The sequence below is a fragment of the Panulirus ornatus genome, chromosome 4, assembly GCF_036320965.1.
Source record: "Panulirus ornatus isolate Po-2019 chromosome 4, ASM3632096v1, whole genome shotgun sequence".
Taxonomy (NCBI): domain Eukaryota; kingdom Metazoa; phylum Arthropoda; class Malacostraca; order Decapoda; family Palinuridae; genus Panulirus; species Panulirus ornatus.
In genome coordinates, this window is record NC_092227.1 from 64,613,203 (window position 1) to 64,639,699 (window position 26,497).

The 26,497-nt window shown below is 43.2% G+C and overlaps 1 protein-coding gene and 1 long non-coding RNA gene across 2 annotated transcripts in view; one reads left to right on the plus strand and one right to left on the minus strand.

Moving 5' to 3' along the window:
- Positions 1-26,497, plus strand: part of LOC139766738 (uncharacterized) — a 1,106,342-nt gene that overhangs the window by 980,899 nt on the left and 98,946 nt on the right.
- Positions 11,372-26,497, minus strand: part of LOC139766749 (uncharacterized) — a 69,753-nt gene continuing 54,627 nt past the window's right edge. The window contains exon 2 of the long non-coding RNA XR_011716943.1: positions 11,372-13,605. This is a non-coding gene — a long non-coding RNA (uncharacterized lncRNA). The remainder of the gene's footprint in view (positions 13,606-26,497) is intronic.

Below are 26,497 nucleotides of genomic sequence, written 5' to 3' on the forward strand. Positions count from 1 at the left end.
AGGTTTGCTGAGAAGCTACTCATGGTTCCCATGGTTCTTGTACTTGGAATAGCATTCGTTTCTGTTTCTTGGAATTGGCAAAGGCCAGGTTCTTAAGAACTTGTGTGACTTGATATCAGGGGCTTGATTTGCACTTAGGGGATTTTGTCTTCCAGCACCAGACGTATAATAAGGGAGATTGACAGCATTTTTGTGGACACACGCTTGAGGCTCCTTCAAGACGCACGATTTTTAAGAGCGTTGAATTCTTCAGTGCTCATTACAGACCCTGGCGCTTCCCTTAAGGTAAAGGAGAATCCCAGGGTAGAATTCATGGCATCTACTTCTTCATGGACTCGAGGAAGAGGTAGTACCTTAAAGTATGTTAGGTATATTCATGGCATCTACATCTTCATGGGCTCGAGGAAGAGGTAGTACCTTAAAGTATGTTAGGTATATTCTTGTATGAAATCCGGGAGTAATGCCGTATCGTGTCCATGTAGAATGTTGCCAGATATTCCAGTCGTATATCGTTTGGACTAAGTGCTGATCCCAAGATATTGTTTTGACTCGTTGCCTCGTAAGATATAGAGGGAATTCTGCCAATTCGTTATGATCCCTCTAAAGGTTTTTTTTACCGCGATCTTTCTCGCATACTCAGTGATGATGGCATTATTGGGTCATTTGTTGGATGGATATATTTCTTCTCAGAAAGCTTTGGAGGTGAAAACGGGTTGTATTCTTACAGTAGTTTCGTAGTACACTCATAGTCTGGGTGTTTCTGGTTTGATAGTCATTGCAAAGCGCCATTGGAAAGTCCTGTGGTTAGTGACATGTATTTTACGGATGCTGCTGTCACAGTCTTCCTAGACTTCCTAGACTTTGGACTCAAGGTACATAATGGGAGTCAGGCCCTGGGAAGGCTGCGGGATAAAGACCCAAAGTCCAAGCAATTAGCAACAGTGGACAGTACTTTTCAGTCCGTCCGCCCTTCTTGAAGTCTTGTACAGGTATACCCACCTTGGTCAGGTGTTCCACCGCAGCGTTCCGTCCACACGCCGCCCGTCTCTACACTGGTTCAGGGTATTTAAGACACCAGTGCTTCGCGGTGTACAATATTCATATGAGAGGTGTAAATGCTTAAAGTAGATTTCAGGAAACAAATGCACTCCATTCTTACTATGTGTCTATACCAATATATATATATATATATATATATATATATATATATATATATATATATATATATATATATATATATATATGTATATGAGGGATTTACTGGTGTAGGTCATGACACATTACCTGCTTCAGTGATCACGTGTGTGTGTGTGTGTGTGTGTTGGGTAACTAAGATAATACGTGGCTACGGACGGTCACGTGGTGCCAGGAACCTGGTGTGCACGTTCCATAACATGGGTTTAAGGCGGAGGGTCGGGCGTGGGTGGTGTGGCGGCGTCCACTTAGGACACACACCGTTATAACGGCGGGCGATGGCTGTTGCTCCGGCCGTGTGAGACGACGCTGCCTTCACTGGTGATACGTTCACCACTTCGTCGGCAAACGGTCGGCAGCGGTGGTGAGGTTAGCGTCCTCACGTGGTAATGAGTCGATCCAATTAGAGGAATGGCTAGAAGTGGCTCACAGAGCTCGAGAAATATCGTCGTGCCGCGGAGACAAAACTGTTCAGAATATTAGCGAAAGGAATATTGAATTGTAACTCGGGTGACTTATACGTTGAATAGGGCAAGACATCACAAGTTTTGTTCTTGATATTTCACTCGTGAAGAGTTACAGAGGTTTCTGAATTATCGTGAAAACAGAGTTGTATAATCATTGTGTGTGTGTGTGTGTGTGTGTGTGACAGAGAGAGAGAGAGAGAGAGAGAGAGAGAGAGAGAGAGAGAGAGAGAGAGAGAGGTGCGGGGGGGGGGGGTAGACAGACACAGGAAAGGAGGAAAAAAAGATGAAAAGATCTGAAGGGAAGATTTAAAGTGAATACATCAAAGATTGTTCGTAGAACTTTTTGTACTGCTCTTGTTTGATAGATATAGCACACACACACACACACACACACACACACACACACACACACACACACAACATGTTTACAGAAACAAACAATACCTTTTATTCTTCTCTATTACCACTAACTCTAGTCATTTAATGTATCTGAATTCTAGCTATGTTTATGTAAACAGTGAAAATAGTAATAACATTCACACTACTAGTTCTTAACTATTTTTTGATGGGGAAGAAATATCTTTGTGCTTAAAGTCGACCAACAGTGTCTAGTCGCTGATGAATTTAAAACACCTGTTGATGTCGTCTGTGAGGTCGATTTTCGTATCTCCTGTTGCCGTACAAAGCATCATTATCTTTTGAATGTAATTATTTTGTCCCGGAAATGAGAGATTTCTCTTTGAATCCTCACTCTATTTATGACCATTAGAACATGATCGTACCGTTGTCTGTACACATCTCGCTAAAGCGGGATCTAACGGTGTGTGCAGGACTCCCTGGCTTAGGTGGTGTATGGGCCGTATGCAAAGTGTATGTGGACTTGGAGTTATCCTCACCACATGAAGAAGGTGTTAAAGATGTATTGGCTGGTGGATATGTATTACGTTGAGGGCCTTAATGACTCTGGCAGTTGAAAGACCTAAAGCCCAAACCACCAACCAACCTACCTATTACGTGAGCTGTAATACCGTTCCACTGGAGTGGTGTAAAAGGCGAGGGTGTCTAGTGCTGTCCTCACCAGCTTAGGGCAGGTAATGGGTTATTGTTTACCAGAGGAGTACCAGCTGTCTCTCTCTCTCTCACCTCTTCCCCACAAGTGTTCCGAGCGCTTTGTGGTGTCAGACCCGCTGCCTGGTTAAGGAAACTCTCGCTAATTTCATTCATGACTGTGTGCTTCAGCCGCTGGCGTTTGACCTCCTGTCATGACGTACCTGCTACATATGTCTTGCGTTGCGGTACTCTTACCTTGAGCTCGATATCGCCTGAGTACATTTGCCCTCCCGTTTTCACGTCGACAACCGCCGTTTCATTCCAGATTCCTGTGTGTAGGTTTGTTTGAATTCCCGCCTGGCCCAGATGATGCAGTGTACCGGGGTCATGACCGTCTAGCAGCAACAAGTTAACATGTACTAAGATAGGATTTAAAAATGTGGAGATTTTCGTTTAGTGTTATGGCGATATTCTCCTGATATGAACTTTCCATACATGTATCGTCACCATCACTATTAAAAGAATAACCATATATATATATATATATATATATATATATATATATATATTGGAAAGGATCACAATTTAGCGCGTGATCAAGTATATTCCTATGAGTCCACGGGAAAAATGAAACACGATAAGTTCCCAAGTGCACTTTTGTGTGATAATCACATCATCAGGGGAGTCACAAAGGAAAGATATAAAAGTCAATTGATATACAACGAAGAGACGTAGCTAGGACGCCATTTGGTAAACATGCGATTGTCCAAGACAGAAAATGAGCGTATCATAAACTTATGTGGACAATGTGAATTCTTTACACATTTTATCAACAATGAAGTTATCCAGTTCGTGTGTATATATATATATATATATATATATATATATATATCCTCCCCTCCCATTTTTTTTTATTTTTCCAAAAGAAGGAACAGAGAAGGGGGCCAAGTGAGGATATTTCCTCTAAGGCTCAATCCTCTGTTCTTAACGCTACCTCGCTAATGCGGGAAATGGCGAATATGTATGAAAAAATATATATTACAATCGCGTCTATTGTTGGGAAGAATGGGCTGCTGTTAAAACGTTTCGGCTATTTCGAACATAACAAAAATAGGAGGAAGAATGGAGTAAATTCAGGAAAATGTATAGCACTGTCTACTCCAGCACCATTATATAAAGATGATGACACCACAAGTACAGAAAATTGTACCTAAGTGCCTGCACATGGAAGAGGTGCAGATGTTGTGGTAGATGTGGTATAGAGGGTATGAAGCTCATCAGACAGCCCCTCTCTTCCCACAACATGTCGTGACGCCTTCACTCACTTTTCCCTCTCGCGAATCACGTCCGGTACGTTGGGCGTGACGCAGAGAGTGTCGCTGGATGGTGTGTGTGTGTGTGTTGGGGGTGTTTACCAGGATATGGAAAGAGACTCGCTGGTTGTTGGCTTTGTGGAGGGCAAGATTCATCGAGGTCGGCAGGGAGGAATGTCCCCAAAACTTGAATCGCGACAACCTCGACCCACCTGCTGGTGCCACTCGCTCGACGAACAGAGCTCTGTGCTGCCTGACATGTATTCTGCTGCGTCTCGTGGATGATATATTGGTCTTCACTTGGCCATAGTAGGGATGTTCTGTTTCGTATATGGTACTGGTGAAGATATCAAAGCCTGTGTTCAGGTGATTAGTGGAGGCACGACGGCCTTGTTGTCTTTGGTTATGGGGGTCCTTTGCGGCCCCTTCAAGCCACTGTCCCCTCTTAGGCAAAGCCCAGGCTGGCTGAGGGAACATTATCAGCAGTCCCCCTGTCACTATCTTGATTGTACAAAGAGCCGTTCTCCTGTACGCTCAACCTGTCCTCGACGTCCTTGTTGGTAAGGTCAAGCTCCCCACCTTGGCGAAGGTGATGCTAGTATTCTCCAGGCCGAGTATGATTATTGAGGATAATCCTGTCTGACTTGTCTCATCCCTCCATGATATTGTTTAATGCCTCCTTTGTAGGTTAACCCTTAATACCTTCCATGTACCTAGGTAGTACCATTATTCCATCCGAGCTGTCAAACACCTTAAGAAGTCTTGTGCTTTGTCATTACCCTCTTTGAAACTCTTTTGATGGTCACACAGAAATTCCCTCACAGCATGCACGAAGACCAACGTTGTTGAATAAGTTCTTTAAAGATGACCTTGATGAACCGTGATGTTCTTGCTCCTTCAGGAGACGAGCAACTTGTTTACGACGATCTTGTTCCTTCAGGAGACGAGCAACTTGTTTACGACCATCTTGTTCCTTCAGGAGACGAGCAACTTGTTTACGACGATCTTGTTCCTTCAGGAGACGAGCAACTTGTTTACGACGATCTTGTTCCTTCAGGAGACGAGCAACTTGTTTACGACCATCTTGTTCCTTCAGGAGACGAGCAACTTGTTTACGACGAAGTGCAAAGCTCTTAGATTCTTCAGTCCCCACATTCATGTGCTTCATACGGTGAATCCTATCGTCAGTAGCACAACAGAAACGAGGCTAATTTCCTGCTGGCTTTGAAGCTTTGAATCTCCTCCTCGACAGCTTGAATGTCGTTTGGAAGCGTCCTCTGATCACTGTTTGTTTCTTCTGTTTTGTAGAGTCGTTGGAAGTCGTTGGGTTAAGTGAAAATCCCTTAATACTCGCAGCAGCACGGCGCAACACAGGTTACATCTGCTCTAATTCTTTCGCCCGTCACTTTCTTGTTACCATTGTTGCGCCTTTATCTGAACCCATGCAACTAGACGTGACTTGCAGGAAGTCTCGATACCAAGGAATTCGGTGACCTTCATGACCACAACACGAGTTTTCTTCCAGTCAGCGTTGCAGCTGCGGCCATGCGCTGTTTGTATCACTCGTACACGGCTTTCTCAAGCTCTTCGTGCTTGGACTTCCACAGGCGAGTAGGTTACAACACAATGGTGCTCCTTTTGGGAGTGTTTGGCTCAATGCCGAGAACAAACTTTCTCCAGAATTTCTTGGGCGGACTCGACGTCGTAAATTATGGATCTTCCATGACCGTACTCCGTGATAGAAGCCTCTCACTCTTTCCTCTTAAATGTTACTAATATTTTCGGGTAGTAGTTAATTTAGGTGATGTCGGTAGGTTGGCTTTCTGCTATCAGAGTTTAAATTTGATAAAGCACTTCGTCTTATGCTACAATGATCAGTAGCTAGTCTTGACTTAATGCACTTTCGTTCGAAATTACAAGATCTTTTATTTTCATGACTTTTCTCTTACACACGGTAACAACGCAGTGTATATTCTTTGCGTCTGAAGAACAGTGGACACTGATTCCTACAAGAGATAGCGATAAAAATAAAGACAAAGGAAACGTGTTCACACAAATACTCTCGAAAGATAGGACGCTCAGACTGAGTTGACGAAGGGGAGGGAGAGAGAGGTTAAGCCATTGACCTACTTGGATTCCAGGCGCGTTACTCAGCCAATCAGCAGGTCATGCACTAAATACGACACAAACCAAAGAATCAGCAGGTCATGCACTAAACACGACACTAACGGAGTATGAGGAAGCCAGAGAGCGTATTAACACTGCCCAAATTTCGTGTAGACGGGTACCGACCGGACATGGCTTTTACTAATATATATATATATATATATATATATATATATATATATATATATATATATATATATATATATATATATATGTGTGTGTGTGTGTGTGTGTGTGTGTGTGTGTGTGTGTGTGTGTGTGTGTGTGTGTCACACACCTCCACCTGCATGAGTTTTGTGGGGGGAGAGAGCGGTGTAATCAAACAGTAGCTGTTCGATGTATTAATTGATAGTTATATCGTTGGCATGAAGCTTCTTGAGATGTATTGAATCGGTGTCTGTGGGGATGGAAGGATGGGTGATGTTAGGTAAATAGATGAGAAACTGTAACTCGTGTCTGTATTGGACAAGATGGACTGCTTGCAAGCGAGAAGTTCTCGTACGAAACTACATTTTCTTTCCTCAACTGACGATGATCCATCCTCGCCGAAGATGACTTTCTACCGCGGTGTGACCACATGTAAGCGCTGTAGGAGCCTCGTGAACATAGAAGGGACTCCCTAGGCATCAAGTATATATATATATATATATATATATATATATATATATATATATATATATATATATATATATATATATATATCATGTCTTCAGTGTAAATGATTAAAAAGAAAGTGTCGATTATTTGGAGTTCTAGGTGACTCGGGCTTTATTTGATAAAGGTTTGTCCTCATGTTTAACACCTGCGAAGCTCTACGATGGAACTCGCTAGGGAGCATTTCTTTCTTTAGTTCTCTTGTGTCTCTACACGACCTCCCATTATTTCTGGCGAATCACAACATGATGATCCTCTCAGTGCAGATGACCTCACAATCACATCACAACACCTCAACGCCACTGTAGAAACAACAAACATGCAGAACCATATCGTACATTTGAAGCAGTGGCTTACCCAGAACAGAATGTCTACTTCAACAGAGGACTGCAATCACCGTTCTAACCCCAAGCAGTCATGAATCCAACCTACACCCTCAAATTACACTGAATGAAGAAACCTTCCTCCCCTTCAGTGAACTAACCCCTCCTCCCCTTCAATGAACTAACCCTCCTCCCCTTCAATGAACTAACCCTCCTCCCCTTCAATGAACTAACCCTCCTCCCCTTCAATGAACTAACCCTCCTCCCCTTCAATGAACTAACCCTCCTCCCCTTCAATGAACTAACCCTCCTCCCCTTCAATGAACTAACCCTCCTCCCCTTCCATGAACTAACCCTTCTCTCCTGTATGTATAACAGTTTCTGAAAGTTGGAAGAGATGATCAGTAAATTTGGATGTAACCAAGATGAGAAAAAGTTACAGGTAGTGTGTTTTTAAGGTGAGGGACCTGGTTGTTCTAGCTCAGAGAATTAACTTTCAACGGTAAGGGGGAATGATGGTTTGGGAATGTCTTATGGGTAAAGTCAGGGGTTAATGTGAGGGCGAGACCTAAGGAGAGGTGGTGCTTCTCCTGCAGGAGATGATGTAGGGATAAGGGAAAAAGTCTTAAGGAAATGAGCCCTAGACTGATGGGGGTAAAATTGAAAATGGAATATGAGTTGTGGGTGATTTTTAGTATTTAAACACCTGGGTATGAGAAGAATGATGAAGAGACGCTAGAGTTTTGGGTGCGGCTGAGCGTCAGCAGCTTTGATCCGAAGAGATCGGGTATTAGTGATGGGTGATATGAATGCGAAAGTGATTAATGTGTCAGGTCTGGGTATAAATAGTGGGCATGGACTTTTCTGTAAGATGACTAAAAATGGTGAACAGTTTATGGAGTTGTGCTGAAAAAGGACTTGTGAATGGGAATGCCTGGTTGTGGCATTCAAAATTATACGTAGGTAACAAAAGATGGCACGTGGGCATTACTGGATTACGTGCAAACGAGAGATACTTGGATGTGAATGTGCTGAGTATACAGTTGGTGGGATATCTAATCATTACGAGGTGGAGGCCAGGGTGAAGATTAGTAGAAGTTTTCAAAAAAGGAAATAAATCTAAAGAGGGTAGTAAAAGCAAACGAGCTTGGAAAAGAGAATTGAGAAGAGATAGCAGGAGAGATTGAGTGTATAGTGGTTAAAGGTGAGAGTAAATGAACCTAGGGGAGTGGGTGAGGAATGAGAGGTATTTAGGGAAGCAGTGCTGGTATTTGCGAGAGGAGGGTGGCATGCGGAGGTGGAAGGTGGTGGGTGAGTGGTGGTGCTAGTGAAAGAGGAGAGAGGTGTATGGGTGGTACTTAAAGTGAAGGTGTGTAAATGATAGGGAGACGTATAAAAGAAAGCGGCAGGAGGCCAAGAGGAAGATAAGAGGGCTGAAAAGAGGGCACAAAAGAGTTGAGGTGAATGGTTATCATCAAACTTCAGTCAGGATGTTTTGCTTTGGTAGGGGGCTCATAGTGCAACAAAAAACATGAGAACAAATAGAAACATCTGTGAAGGGGCGAAGGGGGAATTGATAACAGGCTGTGAATTGAATCAAACTCTACACACGCTCTAGGGCTGACGGGTACGACTTTTAATTGATCTCTTGCAAAGTCAAGAAGTATATAACGAAAAGTATTGACTGTTGAATCTTCAGAGGAGTCAGACACCGACACACTCCAGAATGACTTCTAATAACATCGTTTCTTGGTCTTTAAGTTGCACTTTTTGTCTCATATATATATATATATATATATATATATATATATATATATATAATTCCTGTCCGTTTCCCGTGTTAGCGAGGTAACGCTAGGTACAGACGAAGAAAGGCTTCATTCGCTCATATTTAGTGCACCGAAACCACCGCCCCTATCCACAACTAGGCCCCACACTTCTCTCCATAGTTCCCCGGCCGGTTTACATGCGCTGGTTCAATCCATTGACAGCACGTCGACAGTTGTATACCAAATCGTTCCTGTTCACTCTGTCCCGTTCACGCCTTTCACCCTCCTGCATGTTCCTGCCCCGATCACTCAAAATCTTTTTCACTCCATCCTTCCATCTCCTGTTTGGTCTCCACCTTCTCCTTGTCTCCTACATTTCTAGCACATTACATACCACTGCCTCAAACCAACCTTCACCTGAAACCACTCGCTCTTTTCTCTTCCTATTCTCACACACACCAAACGCCCTTGATAAATACTTCTCACTATTTCTAGCAGCTCTCCTCATACAGCATATATTTACAAGACCTTCAACAAGGTCTTTCTTTCATTCCTATTATATGCTTTTCCCAGACCCATAAATGGCAAGTACAAATAGTTCTGTTTCTTTTAAGTATTTCTCGCACACATTCTTTAAGCAAACACCTGATCCGCACATCCCTTACCTCTTCTGAAACCACAATGTTCCTCCCCAATCTGATGCGCTCTTCGTGTCTTCACTCTCTCAATCACCACTTCCCACACTCGACAGACTTATACATCCTTAGTCTGAACTCCCAACTTTGTCTCCCTTGCCAAAATAGTGACGCTATGAATGCATTTCGCCAATCCTCAGACACCCCCTCATGGAGTTACATAAAAGGGGGCCTCTGATTTTATAGGCGTTCACTTATTCATAATCACCCCTGGAACTATTTCTGTGAAGGAGTCGTGTTTTTACCCATGCACTAGTTTAGGGCATGGGTAACACACACACACACACACACACACACACAAGAAACGAGGAAGGGAAACCAGTTCTTACGTGAGTAAAAACCCCACCGTGTGTTTTTTGTTACCCCAAAGTAAGACAGCAAAGGATTCATCTGCAGTCCAGACGTGTCAGCCGAGCCACAGGTTCACCTTCCTAGGCCGGCAGAGGCTGACGCACGTGCGTGCGTTTGGTGTGGTTATGTTTCTGCAGACGATCAATCAGTCCAGTTTCACCATATGGCCAGAATGATGATGGCGTGATGAACGAAGCCTTGAATACTTTGCTTTCGACACCCCTCCCCTCTGCCACATACAGTTAAATGATTGTATTTCATCACTGTATTTTCAACTTGAATGAGTTCATTTTTGTTCTGTTCACTTATTTTCTCATGGCTCATACTACCACACTACACACACACACACACACAACACACACACACACACACACACGCACACACACACACACACACACACACGTACGTTCATGCTGTTCGTCGTCAGCCCCAGCAGGAGGACATTACCTTCTCACCCTCTCCGTTGTGTATCGCTGGTAGTCTCGGTGTGTCATACTCTCACTCCAGCACCCGCTGTTATCAATGGCTTGACCCGTCAGGTGTGCAGACCAGCGGCATGTGGCCGGTGCAGTCAGACGGACGAGAAAATGACTTTCTCGAGTGCAAGAAATTTTGATAAAGCAAACCTTCATATTATGTACCACCTCAGGAAGACCTATATAAGCAAAGTGTTTACAAAAGCAAACTCTATGGCTTCAGTACTTCTGTTTCCCATTGAACTATGGCATCAGTTCAACTGAAACTCGAAGCCTTTGTATGATTCGGTTCCAACACTATTTTGGTCAAATTTCGATTCTCTAAAGGTTCGCCAAGTTTGATACCTTCCCCCTCCTTAAAAGCTGTCAAATTAGATAAACTTAAAGTCACGTGTATTGAACATACTTTAGAACTCTTCTGGAAACGTATACATTTCTAGGCTTTTGCTGTTTTTAGTTTGAGCCTCACTATTTACCCCTTGAACCTTACCTAAAGCTGTGCCTTATTCAAAGTGACACTTCCACCCGCTTCGACTTTGTGGGTTTTTGCATATTAGCAGTAGTTTTTGAGATGATCAACTTAGGTATATTCTGGAACACATTCTTCAACACTAGGGTGTAAATTTCCAGTTCTGTCAAGCTGTTCAGTGACCCCACCCACACAAGACACCTGACCAGTGTCAAGTCAAGGGGTACTAACAAACACCAGAGACTGGCCAGCCTCACACACTGCGTTCCTCCCTTCACTCTCACTGTCGTTAGATTTTGTTCTTGGAAGATCTATGTACGTGGATGCCCACGCGACCTACTGAGAGTACTCAATACTCTTTATTAAGTCAAAAGACAGTGTAGCAATTCATTTATCTAATGTGTGAAATGCACTTAAGGTTAATTAAACACATATGAAATTGAATTAGAATCAAGTATTTATTGCCATGAATAACTATACATACCAACATCCAGTTTAGCCATCTTTGATTTAGTTCAAGAAAACTGGTACACTTTTGGTAAACACACAATAAATATATTACACAAATTTACTCTGTCTGTACACATGCAAGTTCCGGAAGAGTGCACCATGCATAGCTAACAGAACCATGTCATATCACGTCTGCTTCTCTGGTAATGTTCTCAAGATCAGAGTATTATAAGATGGTTGTTGAGGATTTGATAATGGCAGTGAGAGATGACACACGAGCAGTATATACCTGCTGGTAATGTCATCAGCAAGTACCTGTCACACCTGTTCTTGGGGTGGGTCTCTGTTTGCAAGCCACTGCTTCGACCTCTATCAAGAACTTATGATTCATCGTTATCATGTTTCCCCTCCACATCTGCATTCCAAAGATGAGGTTACATATTTTCTGAAGTAGTGACTGCATGTTTAATATACTCCGCACTCATACAGACAGATGAAATCAGATCCTAAAGCTAAAGGTATCATTAAGTTGCATCAGACATCCTACATCCACATTAGTTTCAGGCTCAGAAGAACATTTTGGTTTTCAAATCTGAGATTTAGGTGGGAGGTGGTGCCACCTCCCACTGTTTACTGTTAGTCAGAGTTGACGCAGCCTCACTCAGGCCATGACACGCAAACAGAAGTAGCCATATTGTTTTGTGTATTGAGAGTACTTTCTCTATACAGTGTGGGTATATATATATATATATATATATATATATATATATATATATATATATATGTATATGTATATATATATGTATATATATATATATATATATATATATATATATATATATATATATATATATATATATATATATATATATATAGTTGTGTGTGTGTGTGTGTGTCAGTCATTAGTGTGTAAATTAGCGTTATTACCAGCTTCAGCGAAACGTTTGTACTTTGGGCAGTAAGGTTTAAGCATTGATAACTAAGGAATACAACACACTGTAGTGTACTAAAGGGAAAAAAAAATTATACTTGTGAAAATATAACATTTTTCCCATCTCGTCTATACCGAATTCTTTCACAGACCGAGAGACGGTGTCGTATTCATACCAAACTTCATGTTTAAAACCTAATATATAATGATTCTGGTATTCCTACAGCTACGCGTACCCGAAACTTGAGGGAATAGCTTAACGTCTACAAATTAGATATATTTCTAATCGTTAGGTTATCTACAGTTTCACTGAAATATACAAGGTTTATCCTTTCATTTACTGTCGCAGATGACAAAAGTTTTCACTGTAAATGCTCCTTGTCACAAAGAATTAGTAAGAACCTTATAGACATCTCAGGAGTCATAGATAGAAGATACATATATACAATCCGCCTGAGGAAACACAGTTAAACCACTATAATTCAGACAAACGCAAATTTTTGTTCACCTTGTACATACATCAACAGTCACTCCATATACATACGAACACCTAGCATGCCTTCAACACTTCTGATGTGACCCCCATGGGAGGATCAGATGATATCATACACCTGGTATATTATAATTTGGCTGTATACATTAAGGATGAAAGACTGCAGTGGGTCATACCTAATACTAGGCATTCACAGACAGAACCTTCTTCAACATCACTACTTATCTTGCTGAACTCAGGATCCCCACGAATATGTACGAATAAAAGAAGCCTTTGACAATCATATCCTTTACAGTTTTCTTCATCAATCACTTTATTTCCTTCGTCCAGTACCCATCGCTGCTTCCTAACTCCATGGTTCTCCCCCTCTTCCGCCATCCTTGTGTCGCGTGGGACGTGATCTTCCTGGTTACTTGAGCACATTCATCCTTACTAATGTCACCTTAAGTCGGTGGGTTACCAATATGGACACATTTTGGCAAAGGTTCCCACGTCGTCGCCATCAGAAGTATGTGGAGGTGCATAAGGTGCTATAAAACTAAGAGTCTCTTTCCCCTCCCAGCCCTAGAGACTTTCACCTCAGCCCTAGACCTTGACCTTCTCCTTCAGTGCGTGCCCGAGCTCCTCCACACTGGTGGCAGACGTGGCGGTCTTTTGTGACTTGAGCTGCTCCGTTTCCAGGTCCAGGTAGTCCTTAGGAGGCTCTGGCGGGTAGACTAGTGATGATTTGGAGCAGCAGAACTTGGGTCGTGGGATTCTCATGGGTTTGACTTCAGTGATGAGGGAGTCCATGTTGATGTGGAACTGTGGAAGAAGAGAAGACTGTCAGTTGTTAAAGAACCAAGGAAGGTGCAGAACAGAACAGTTGATCAAAACTTTAGATAATGATTGGGTTTTCTCCAAGTCTCGACTCAGGGCCGTTCAAACTACAGGCTTTTATCAAAATTCTAAATTAGAAGAGACGAAATGAGGACATCAAGTAACTACACGAAGACCAATAACACTCAAATGTATTCACTTTTACACAAGAAACTTATGTGAGTATTCATCTCCCATGTAATCATGAGTATATATAATGTGCAGAGCTGATATATAGGATTTCTTGGTGGGAGGCCATGAAGGTCAGTAGGGCGACACGAGGGAACGGATTGACTAACGCCACCAAGGGAGGAGGGGGGTTCTGCGCCACCGCTGTACGAACCTACCCACGCTTTAATGCCCTGAGCACGACGTCACGACTTGGGGTATGATCTCATAATGTTCAGGATCACGCTCCACTCACAGACCATCGTAAAATCGTCAATATATATATATATATATATATATATATATATATATATATATATATATATATATATATATATATATATATATATATATATGATTTTGCTTGTAGCTGTCTGCATGAGGTCATACGGGTCCAGCGACGTTTTTGGTGTTCAGATAAAGACCCGGGACGAGTGATCGCAGATGGCAGGTGTCGAGAGTGGCTTAGACGAAGTAACCTCATCTCCAGATGAGGTTTAGGCGATACCTTGAGAGACCTGGAGTATCGGTGTATTAAATGCCCTTGATACATGCAGTGGGAGGAGATCAGGAGTGACTTGCATTTCGGTGTGTGTGTGTGTGTGTGTGTGTGTGTAATTGAGTATCTCTAATTACCTAGTTTTATAGCAAAGGGACAGAGTACTACATTCGTGGATCCCCATCTCCTGAAATTCCTATGCCATCCGGTAGTTCATAGGTTTGTTATTCCAGCCATCCATTACCTCAACACTGAGCCAGTACTTCTTGACATCCTTTCCAGCTAGCTTTTCTGCCCGGTTTTTTCTTACAGGGCTTGTGGCTGCTTTGGTACTGCATCTCTTGAATAACTGCTCGCTATCAGTGTCATTCAGTTGACTAAGAAACATGAGAGCTGCTGTCAGGTTCTTCCTCCCGCCCTGACACTGTCCATGGTGGGACATCCTTGAAGCCATCAGTCTCGCATCGTACCTCAGTCCTTTTGACTCTGGTGCCATCTTTGTTGTCCTTCTGTGTAGCCTCTCAGTGGTATCCTTGTGCTTCTTTAGGTGTGGTGGCCAGTCTTGAGAGGCGTCGTCCAGTTTTGGTCTGATGTATGTTTGAATAATTTTCCGAACACGACCTTGGCCATATATATATATATATATATATATATATATATATATATATATATATATATATATATATATATGTGTGTGTGTGTGTGTGTGTATGTATATATACAAACCTCCAACAGCCAGGATCGAACCCGGGGCCCCTGTTCGATCCTGGCTGTTGGTGGTTTGTATGTGCTATGAAGGTGCGCGTTCATATGCACTTTGTTCGTGTATATATATATATATATATATATATATATATATATATATATATATATATATATATATATATATATCTTTTTTTTTTCTCTCCAAAAGAAGGAACAGAGGGGGCCAGGTGAGGATATTCCAAAAAAGGCCCAGTCCTCTGTTCTTAACGCTACCTCACTAACGTGGGAAATGGCGAATAGTTTAAAAGAAAAAAGAAAGATATATATATATATATATATATATATATATATATATATATATATATATATATATATATATATATATATGTGTGTGTGTGTGTGTGTGTGTGTGTGTGTGTGTAGAAGTAGTATGAAAGCAAGGTTGAGACATTTTTCAAGTGCAGCAAATCCAGAGCAGCATATGTTCGGGCCGTAACGTTAAGTTTCCAGCCCTAGGGAGCGAGACGACCACATTATTGAGTGCTTGGCTTTAGAGGGGTAGACACCTACTGCAGTGAGAGATCTTAACCTGGATGACCCCAGGGAATCGCAGCCATGAGTGGCGTAGTGAGTAATCTTACTATGGATAACTACACACACACACACACACACACACACACACACACACACACACACACACTGGTCAATCTCTGATGAGCCAGATGTAACAGAGGTAAAAAGTGGTCATCCACTGCAAACCAAACGCAGTTAATACGGGAGTGTGATTGACCTTGAAGATCCACAGGTAACTCCCGTTGTGTGTGGCCAAGTACTAGCAAGCCACTGGTAACTCCCCCCTGTGAGAGATCAAGCACTACCAAGCCACTGGTAACTCCCCCCTGTGAGAGATCAAGCACTACCAAGCCACAGGTAACTCCCCCCTGTGAGAGATCAAGCACTACCAAGCCACTGGTAACTCCCGCTGTGAGCGATCAAACACAAGCACACCACTGGTAACTCCTGCTGTGAGTGATGAAGCGCTGGCAAGCAGCACATAACTACAGCAATCAGTGGTTAGCCAGAGAGAGCCACAGGTAACTGCCGTTGTGAGTGGTCGGCTCCGGTGAGCTAGATGACCGTGGAAGCTTCCGGAAGAAGGATATAACTTCCGGTCTGATGACTGAAGATGTTCCCATAGCAACGGGAGAGAGAGAGAGAGAGAGAGAGAGAGAGAGAGAGAGAGAGAGAGAGAGAGAGAGAGAGAGAGAGATAGAGAGAGAGAGAGTCCTCAAAATAACATTGTTCACCTCCTGTATGCTTTCAAAGGCGATACACTCCCAAGGTTTATTGTGGGTATAAGCCTATGGCACTCCCAGGTTCCAGTCATCGTACATTGGGTTGCCGAGATGAGTGCTCGTGACGTTGTGAACAACAGCACCCTGCACCAGTGTGCCTCAGGCTATCTTTAGGGAAGGATGTTCTGTCTTTACTCATCCTGGTTGCCACTTCATTTTGGAAATTTCTCTCCTGGGCGCTGTATTTCTTTCGTGTTTGCTTCAGGGTAGTTAACTCTTACTTTTCTGAGAAGGGGAAAGCCCTGATTCGCGCCTGGAAGCTAGAAGATGTGGGTACATGAGATTCCTAGGCGCACCGAGCGTTCAGAACGCACCATCAGGTTTCTGCCTGCCATCGTTCGTGGCCTTCCTGACAACGTCATCACAACACCAAAAGCTATCCCTGGATGCCCATGGAAGACTTGTAAATCTACGGATAATCTAATACGAGAAGTATTGAAGCAGTCCTGCATTTCAGCCGCCGAACTCGAGAAAAACCATCCAAAACATCTAGGAAAGGTCTTTGAGAGAGCCATTCACCATCGCCTGCAAAAGAGCCTTCACATTCCCTACTGCATTTCAGCCGCCAAACTCAAGATAAGCTATCCGAAACTTCTAGGAAACGTCTCTGAAAGAACCATTTAGCATCACCAACTGGAGGGACATTCATATCCATTCACATTCCTTTCCGTATGCAAGTTGCCAAACTCATGCTTACAAAGAAAGTGAAACGCACACGACTCGCTTTTGCTTAGAAATACAGTGACAAAGGTGAGCAACAGTTGCGTAACGTGTGTACGGACGAGACAGGGGAGGGTGAGGAGGCCGGAGGGTGCCAGTCGGTATAACCCCCGTTTCACAGTGGAAGCCGGTGAAACACCCAGATAGTGTAACGATCTGGGGTTGCTTTTATGGTGCAGTGGGTTGGGGAGGGTATATGTATGTATACATTGAAATGTACATGTGTGGGCGTATGTACATGTGTATGTGGGTGGGTTGGGTTATTCCTCATCTGTTTCCTTGCGCTATCTCGCTAACGCGGGAGACAGCGGTTATATATATATATATATATATATATATATATATATATATATATATATATATATATATATATATATATATATATATATATAACACTATACCCTGCGTGTCGTAGAGGGCGAATGAGAAGGGCGGAAGCAGGAGCTGGAAATCCTTCCTTCCTTTATCATCACTTTCTAAACGTAGGAACAAAAACGAGAGCCAAGTGAAGAGTTTCCCACCCGAATGTCCACTTCCCGTCTAAGTCTCAGTTCCTGATGTTATCTCATCATGTGGGTTTCTCGATGTTTTTCATTTATTCTGAAGTTGAATCAACTCTCAAAGGATCATCATATTAACGAAAGCATGGAAACTTCCCAGTTGTCATCACATTTTGTTTTTGGCTGGAGAACCTGTCTTACCCATTTTGGATGTATCAAGATGACTAGTTATTCCATAACTATATATACTTCATGATAATGGAATTATTTGGCTCCCATTAATCATGATACACAGCATATTCCATTTACATAAGAATAATCCTTGATATTGCTCTTTAATAATTAGGTTCAGAATGATATGAGACCTGTTTCTCGCAGGGAGTCGTGCACAGGCAATACTCCGCATATAACAATTAGGTAATTTTTTTGTAGTTACTTTGCAACCCTTTACATGAAGATCAGTACTACCCAAGGGGATAGTCTGAGTGGGAGAATGAATTGAAGACATCGAAAAAGTGGAATAGATAAAGGCAAGGGGAGAAAGGGCGACAGAATGAAAACAAGAGCGAATGAAAATCAGAATGAGAGAGAGGAAAAATGAATGAGAAAATCATTATAAGAGGGAGAGACTGAAGGAGTGAATCAGAGTAAGAGAAGGAGAATAAAAGTAAAAGAATCCAGCAGAGGGATAGGGACCTCGGGGCATAAGACAAAGAGAACGGTGTGTATCTGGAGACCAGACTCGGGTCGCTCGCCACGCCCAGGCTGAGAAAGTAAACGTTCCGGATACGTACTTGAGGCTGCGTTGAAATCTCCCGTTTTTATTTTTACTTTACCGTTCACACTTCTGTTTATTCCTCCGGTTGAGGAAGTGGATATACGAATATATCGCTTTTTTTTCTTAGAAATGATTTACCTCTGATATAATATTGTTGTTGAGAACAGTCCTATGGCACTGGTATTATATGTTTATACACGACTTGCCAACGTTGTGTGCTGCATGAGGTGGCACCAGGCCGGCCAAGGTGGGCGAGTTATGCCGGACCGTGTGTTAACAACGCCTCGCTCACACCAGCTAGTTTTCTTTTTAAGGATTACAAGGACGTGTCAGGCTATAAACTGTCCGTTAGCTACGAAGAGAAAAATAATAACTTAGCCTCTGTTATCGGAGACGGAGTTGTGAACACGTAGCTTAGAATTTCGCCGAGTGTCCGCGCGAGTGTGGCAGAGGGATCGGTAGGTTAGGTTATGGCTAGGAACCAGTTGCCTGCCAGTCCAAACCGTACAACATGGTCAGGGGATACGTCTGGTGGACGTGTCTGCTGCAACGGTGTTTTCAACAGATCCATAACCGGCTGGCTGACAGCGTGTGCTCATATCCTTGTACATCTCGGTGTGGAAAAAGAAAAGAAAAAAAGGACGCGACCGTTACGAACCTGTCAACCGTGACCGCACCCAGGATCGAACCCCGAGTCCCTGGGCGCTCAGCGGAAGCTTGGTAAAGATCACGTTACGCAAGAGGTGCTTCATCATATCTCGGTAATTTATATATATATATATATATATATATATATATATATATATATATATATATATATATATATATATATATATATATATTTATTCCTAAGAGTCCACGGGGAATTTAAACACGGTAAGTTCCCAAGTGCAATTTCGCTTAATATTCACGTTATATATATATATATATATATATATATATATATATATATATATATAATTTGGAGGTACAACAACCATATGAGGATTACAGTAAAAGAAAAAAAGAAGCTTTGGGAGAACTGATACATTCACGCCTGTTGTCGACTCAAACCAAATGCGCGAATTACAAATAATTCCATTGATATTTCACGTTTAAGGAGAAATCTCACACCCTAAGTTCACGCCACCTTGTTATGTTGAATTGTTGAGATAACTGATAACTGATCACCGAGGTAACTGCTATTGTTATGAAGTGTCCAGATCAACAACAATGGTGGCCAAAAAGGCGTAACTTTAGCGTGCAAGATCAACACGAGGGGTTGCAGGGAGGCTTGCATCATGGTGAAAGTGTCTTAACATCTCTTGGTGTAGTGTGTGTGAGCGTGTGAGCGTGTGTGTGTGTGTGTGTGTGTGTGTGTGTGTGTGTGTGTGTGTGTGTAAATACATGCGTATGTACCTGCGTATTTGTGTGAGAAATGTTTGGATTGGTCACTGTTTGTTTGTTTGATCGTATGCTCTCTCTCTCTCTCTCTCTCTCTCTCTCTCTCTCTCTCTCTCTCTCTCTCTCTATCTATCTATCTATCTATCTATCTATCTATCTAGCTCTCCTGTGCGTGAGAGGGAATAATACGAAAAACACATATTGTGGTCGTTCTACATTCAGAGATGCATAATGATGACGTACGACCGGTTTCGTGGCCAAAGCTGGAAATTTAAGTCTATTTGGAGGTCTGTTGTTGAGTTACGTGAATGCCATCTTCTGTTCCAACATATATTCATATTTTTTTTCTGTTTACTTGAGATTTTGTTGCTGTTGTTTTTGATGATGATAATGAGAGAGAGAGAGAGAGAGAGAGAGAGAGAGAGAGAGAGAGAGAGTATCAGTGCCAGCGCCAACTAGATAATGAATCTTACATCAAATATGTAGACTCCCATAAACGGACCAAGAACATTATATGGCTGAATATATCGGAACTCTCAGTACCTGTTTTTTTGATCCCTAAGGACGAAAGTGAGGCCTTTGAGTACGACCTTAAGGTCTTTGAACACGACGGTAAGGTCTTTGAGCACAAGGGGCAAGGACTTAGAACTTAACGGTGAGGCCTTTTAAGCACGACGGAAAACCTCTTGCATACATTGAATTGGCCAATATATACCCCTTCCCCCCAAAAAAAATGTACGTTCGTGCTCAATAGTCGTGTTCTTGCGCTCTGTGGCCGCACCGTCGTGCTTGAGATCCTAAATGTACTCCAAGGCAGTTGCATTTAAGGAGACCATTGGACATAGGGGGATTTCAGTACTCCCGACCAACAGTGCCACTGTACACATCACTTGTCAGTGACCACAGGATATAGTGGATTACAGCCCCCCCCCCCCCCCCCCCCCCACGGACCAGCACTGACAGTATAGACACCCCCCCTCCCTCTGTTGGAGCACCGACCACAGGAAATTGAAAAGAACCACAGTACCTCCCACCAGCAGTGACACTGTAGATCACTGTTATAGCAGTGACCACATGTCTTCCGGCATGACGCTTCCTCCACTCACGGCAGGAGATCATCCTGTGTTAGTGTGGTGAGGCCTGTGGCTGTAGTCTGTAGGTGTCTGCCAACATCATCATGACTTGGCGAATATTCCCAACACATTACCTCTCCCTGCGTGTCCCTTTAGATCACACATGCTGATCACACAGCATCGTACTGCTGAATTCACGTCCAGAATTGAGTCTCTGTTTCCCTTAAATTTCTTTAGGTATTACAAAGTTGCTTCTTGCGTCTTTTGTAATGCATGCGACACACACACACACACACACACACACACACACACACACACACACACACACACTGCTGCTCAGTTTGATAGATCAGGAAAGCGAATTCTGTTATCATAATCCTTTTTTTTTTCTTTGTTTTTCCATTCATTAGACATGACACAAATGTGTGTGAGTGTGTGTGTGTGTGTGTGTGTGTGTGTGTGTGTGTGTTCATTCTGGTTCCCATTATAACACCATAGGTGTAATATACATAACAATCTGAGGTTTACGTGTCAACGTCCGAGTACAGCAGCGTGTGGGAGCATCTCATTGCAGAAGTCTTCGCTCGACTTCACTCGGTGTCTAGCAATTCTGGCCAGAGAAATACCTCAAAGAAAATCGAAATAACTCGAGACAAATCTTAGACGTTTGAGTATGATGACCTGGGTCATAATATTAGCGCATCCCAGGTCCCTGAAAAGGAACACTGTCAGGGGGCCACCAAAGCCTTGGTCGCCACGACACATAAGGGGGACGAAGTGTCTGAACCGTTTTCTTTAAAAAGCCTTTAACTGTGGAACATTTGGCGTAAATATACGCCGACGGAGTAGACGTGGATACAAAGCAGTAAACTTGAAATCGATCGTGGTGTCGTTGCGTAGGGATGTGGGACGTGGCTGGAAACAGCCTGACCGATCAGGCCAGTCGTCCTCTTGGTGTTTGTGTTGTGTGTACTGGTAATAGTGATAACAATAATAATGATAACAATAATGATCGGTTTATTAGATCAACTGCAGCCAGAGGCTGAAAATATTCAGAGAATGTGCACACAAGGTAGACTCTGGCGTTATGAAAAGAAAAAAGAAATAATGCGTAGGATGTTAACCTTTCTTCACGCAAACGAGGGGATGACAGCATAATGGCTATTGATGATGTACGCAAAGACTGGGTTGTAGCCGTCTGGACGAGGTTGGGTGAGTCCAGTGCGGTTGTGGTACCGAAATGTTCCGTGGGAACGAGGGATCTGTGGCGGAAAGAGATGACGGGGAGCGAGACTTGTACAGTGGCTTCTTTCCAGGCTGTCAGGTCAGGTCCTGGTGCTGGTTGGATGGAGTCGAGAGGACCAGTGTGTTGAGCTTCTCTTGGATGCCCTCTTCTGCACCTTTGGTAGACAAGGAGGGAAACGAGGCGGGGGAGGAACAGGTGCGCTTGGAAGGAATGTTGTTGTGCTGGAAAATCATCTTTAGATTCTTAAATTTGAATTGAACATTGATTGCGTCCCTTTTCATAAGCCTTCGACCATGGTGTCAGGCGACGATTTCGGCTTCATTCTAACTTGTCCACGTTGCATGTGAGTTTATCTCCTCAGCTTTCAGCACGATGGTAGTTATAGTCTGATTTGGTCTGGCTTCGCCATTCCTCGTCTTCATTCTACGTTTGTCGGGATGAATTTCATCGCCCTTGCGTGTGATGGGTGCTGGAACCTGTCTGGATCTCCTCCTAGGATACCGGCATCATGAATACACTTCATTTGGCTGGCAGGCAGACGTATTCAAATATCACTCAACTTCCTTGAACAAGTCGTTTGAGCAGATCAGCAGCCCCCACACAGAGCCTTGAAGGACCCCACTGGTTATTTAAGCCCTGCTTGAAATGCCGACTCTGACAAGCGTCACTTTTGTACTTTTATTTTGCCATCTGATAAAAAAGAAAGAAAAGAAATCGATCCATCGGAGAAGTTCTTCCCCTGATCTTGCCTGAAATTATATTATTGTTCATTGATCATCTTGAGTTAGGCACCGTGTTACGTTACTGGAATTGAGAGACCTGATTTACAGGGAAGGGCTAAAGGGTTTGACTTTGCCCAGCAGGACAGAGAGAAGAGTGAGGGGTGACCTGATCACAACCTTTACGTTTGTAAAACAGATCGATGACGTGGACAGTGACCAGCTCCTCGGGTGATGGATAGAACAATCAAGAGGACCTAACTTGAAATTAAGCGAGCGACGTGCTAAATAGTAATGTAAAGTAACTTTATCATGTAAGAGTGGCGAATGAATGGGACAGAATGACTAACAGAGAAAGCATGGTGAGCAGGCACAGGTCAAGGCATGCTTACCCAGACGTATGACCGAGTGTTGCACATTGCACGAATGTATGTTTCAATGTGAACAGTTTAAGAAACAATTCTTCGCTACAAATTAAGCAAAGCAGTTCCCGGACGAAGAGGTTTTCACTTCGTGTTCCTGTAAGAACAGCCTCGTAGTATGGTTGATCCCAGGGCGTCGGTAGAACAAGTAGGAAAGAAGCAGAGAGGCAGAGATCACGACTGTGAACGCGAGGGGACGGACACCGGGTGATCGGGGGTATTGTACAAAAGGTCCCGTTGGATCCAGGCAGTGCAGTCAAGGTGATCTGGCGAGAGCCGTGCCTGCCTGTTCTTACCCTGTACTGGTCACCGCTTCAGGACACACACACTCACACACACACACACACACATTCCCGAACAAAGAAACAAAAACACGCTCAAGTATAACAAACTGGTCCAGAAATTAAGGTATCGTCACTTGGATATGACAGTAACGAAGGATTTACATAAGATTATTTTTTTTTTTCTGAGCAGACTTAACCGAACAAACTAATCTTATCGAACGTCAACGAACTTTTTCAAATGATTGGATATGAGCCAGACGACCGTCAGGGTCGTTAAGGCCGTCCAGGTCGTCTTGTTTAACAATCGATTATCATGAACATCTTCCTCAAGTGTTCATAACAACTCCTGAAGGTTTGACACGCTCTTGTTACACGTATGGTCCCGTGAGGTTACATGTATGGTCCCGTGAGGTTACACGTATGGTCCCGTGAGGTTACATGTATGGTCCCGTGAGGTTACACGTATGGTCCCGTGAGGTTACATGTATGGTCCCGTGAGGTTACATGTATGGTCCCGTGAGGTTACACGTATGGTCCCGTGAGGTTACATGTATGGTCCCGTGAGGTTACATGTATGGTCCCGTGAGGTTACATGTATGGTCCCGTGAGGTTACACGTATGGTCCCGTGAGGTTACACGTATGGTCCCGTGAGGTTACACGTATGGTCCCGTGAGGTTACACGTATGGTCCCGTGAGGTTACATATAGAAGCAGACAGACCACCGTTCGACGTCACAGAACTGCAGAGTTTTGTTAAATGATGATAAGAGTGTGTTTTAGTTTGTCCTTGTGATGAGTGCGGAATGCTGACGATCATTGACAGAAACAAAGAAACTTAAATACACACACTGCAATATAAACCATGGAAAGCTGTGCAGGTATGTATATTTGCGTGTGTGGACGTATGTATATACATGTGTATGGGGGTGGGTTGGGCCATTTCTTTCGTCTGTTTCCTTGCGCTACCTCGCAAACGCGGGAGACAGCGACAAAGCAAAATATATATATATATATATATATATATATATATATATATATATATATATATATATATATATATATATATATATATATATATATATATTATCCCTGGGGATAGGGGAGAAAGAATACTTCCCACGTATTCCCTGCGTGTCGTAGAAGGCGACTAAAAGGGGAGGGAGCGGGGGGATGGAAATCCTCCCCTCTCGTTTTTTTTTTTTTTAATTTTCCAAAAGAAGGAACAGAGAATTGGGCCAGGTGAGGGTATTCCCTCAAGGCCCAGTCCTCTGTTCTTAACGCTACCTCGCTAATGCGGGAAATGGCGAATAGTTTGAAAGAAGAAAAAGAATATATATATATATATATATATATATGTATATATATATATATATATATATATATATATATATATATATATATGTGTGTGTGTGTCTTAAATGTGTTTTCTTGAAGCCCTTTTTATATCAACTGCTTACAAGCTGTCTTAAAGTCTTCCTATTTTCCCTCTCGGTGCACATAACACTGATGTAAGCCTTGTATGTCAAATTTCCAACATTCGTTTATTGCTTTTACTGGAAACTAGTTTACAGAAACACGTTTATCCAATCACTTGGACTTAAGACGAAGTATGAAAAGTCGGCACCTGAAAGTGCTCTGTAATAACATCGAAAGAATAACACGCACTCCTGATGATCACAGTCTGGTATCAGAATAGCCACTGAGGTTATCATTTTGGTATCAGAATAGCCACTGAGGTTATCATTTTGGTATCAGAATAGCCACTGAGGTTATCATTTTGGTATCAGAATTGCCACTGAGGTTATCATTTTGGTATCAGAATGGCCACTGAGGTTATCATTTTGGTATCAGAATGGCCACTGAGGTTATCATTTTGGTATCAGAATAGCCACTGAGGTAATAGGGAGTCCAGCACAGTGTATAATGTTTGGTACTCCAGTGGTCAGGGTGAGGGTGGCGTGTGAGGCGAGAGCGGGGAGGTCCAGGTGATGAAGGGAACTGAAGTGTCTTCTCAAGCTTAAATTTTGGCGTTCTTCTCTCGTCACTATGTGACTTGTGTTAGTTCCATCAGAGAGGGTCAGTGTCTGGAATATATCTTTCGAAGGTTCGCTGTACTCCGGTGTTTGGAATGTTTATGAGTGGGTTAGTTCTTGATGTATATCGTTACACTGATCTAAAAAGTCTTTGTGTTCTCAAACTTGACTTGTCGGGTGATATCAAATTCTGGAAAGTGATTGGTCACCACTATGTCATCGCCTGCATAACGAATTACGTCACACCGCAGCTCAGAGCCGCAGCACAACATGGCAGGAAATACGCCGTGCATGACGTAAGGAGAGGCCCGCGTTCCTGCCCCGGATGCTGCAGATCTGAGCTTCGTAGCCAAGATTTCTCTCTCTCTCTCTCTCTCTCTCTCTCTCTCTCTCTCTCTCTCTCTCTCTCTCTCTCTCTCTCACACACACACACACACACGACACAGGAAAAATCGCACCCATGCGAACCTCCTATACATTCATGCACCCAAACACATGCATGATTATGCACACCGACATAAATGCACATGAAGACACACACACACACACACACACACACACACACACACACCACGTGCGTGGCGGGAGCGAGAGAGTTTGTCTATCTAAGGCGTCCTCCCGAGTGCCGACTTTCTCCTTAATTATACCACAGTGACCAGCGAAGACGCGAGTCTGGCCAGGACCTCAACAACCTGGTGGCGACACATGTTTAAGTGAGAGACGTCTCACTCCTTCCCTCCACCTCCTAATTAACCAGTACCATCTGTCTCTAAGACTCGCGCCGTGTCTTTCGAGCTCAAACAGTCGACTCTCGCGTCCGTTATCCGCTTTGAGATTCGCTCGCCTCCTCCTGGAAACCACAACTCCCTCAGCCTTGAGAATGGCCGATCTGCTACAGGAGGAAGGGATCGTAACCTTTCTCTTTACCCCCGAATTCGCCTGGTCAGTCTGGG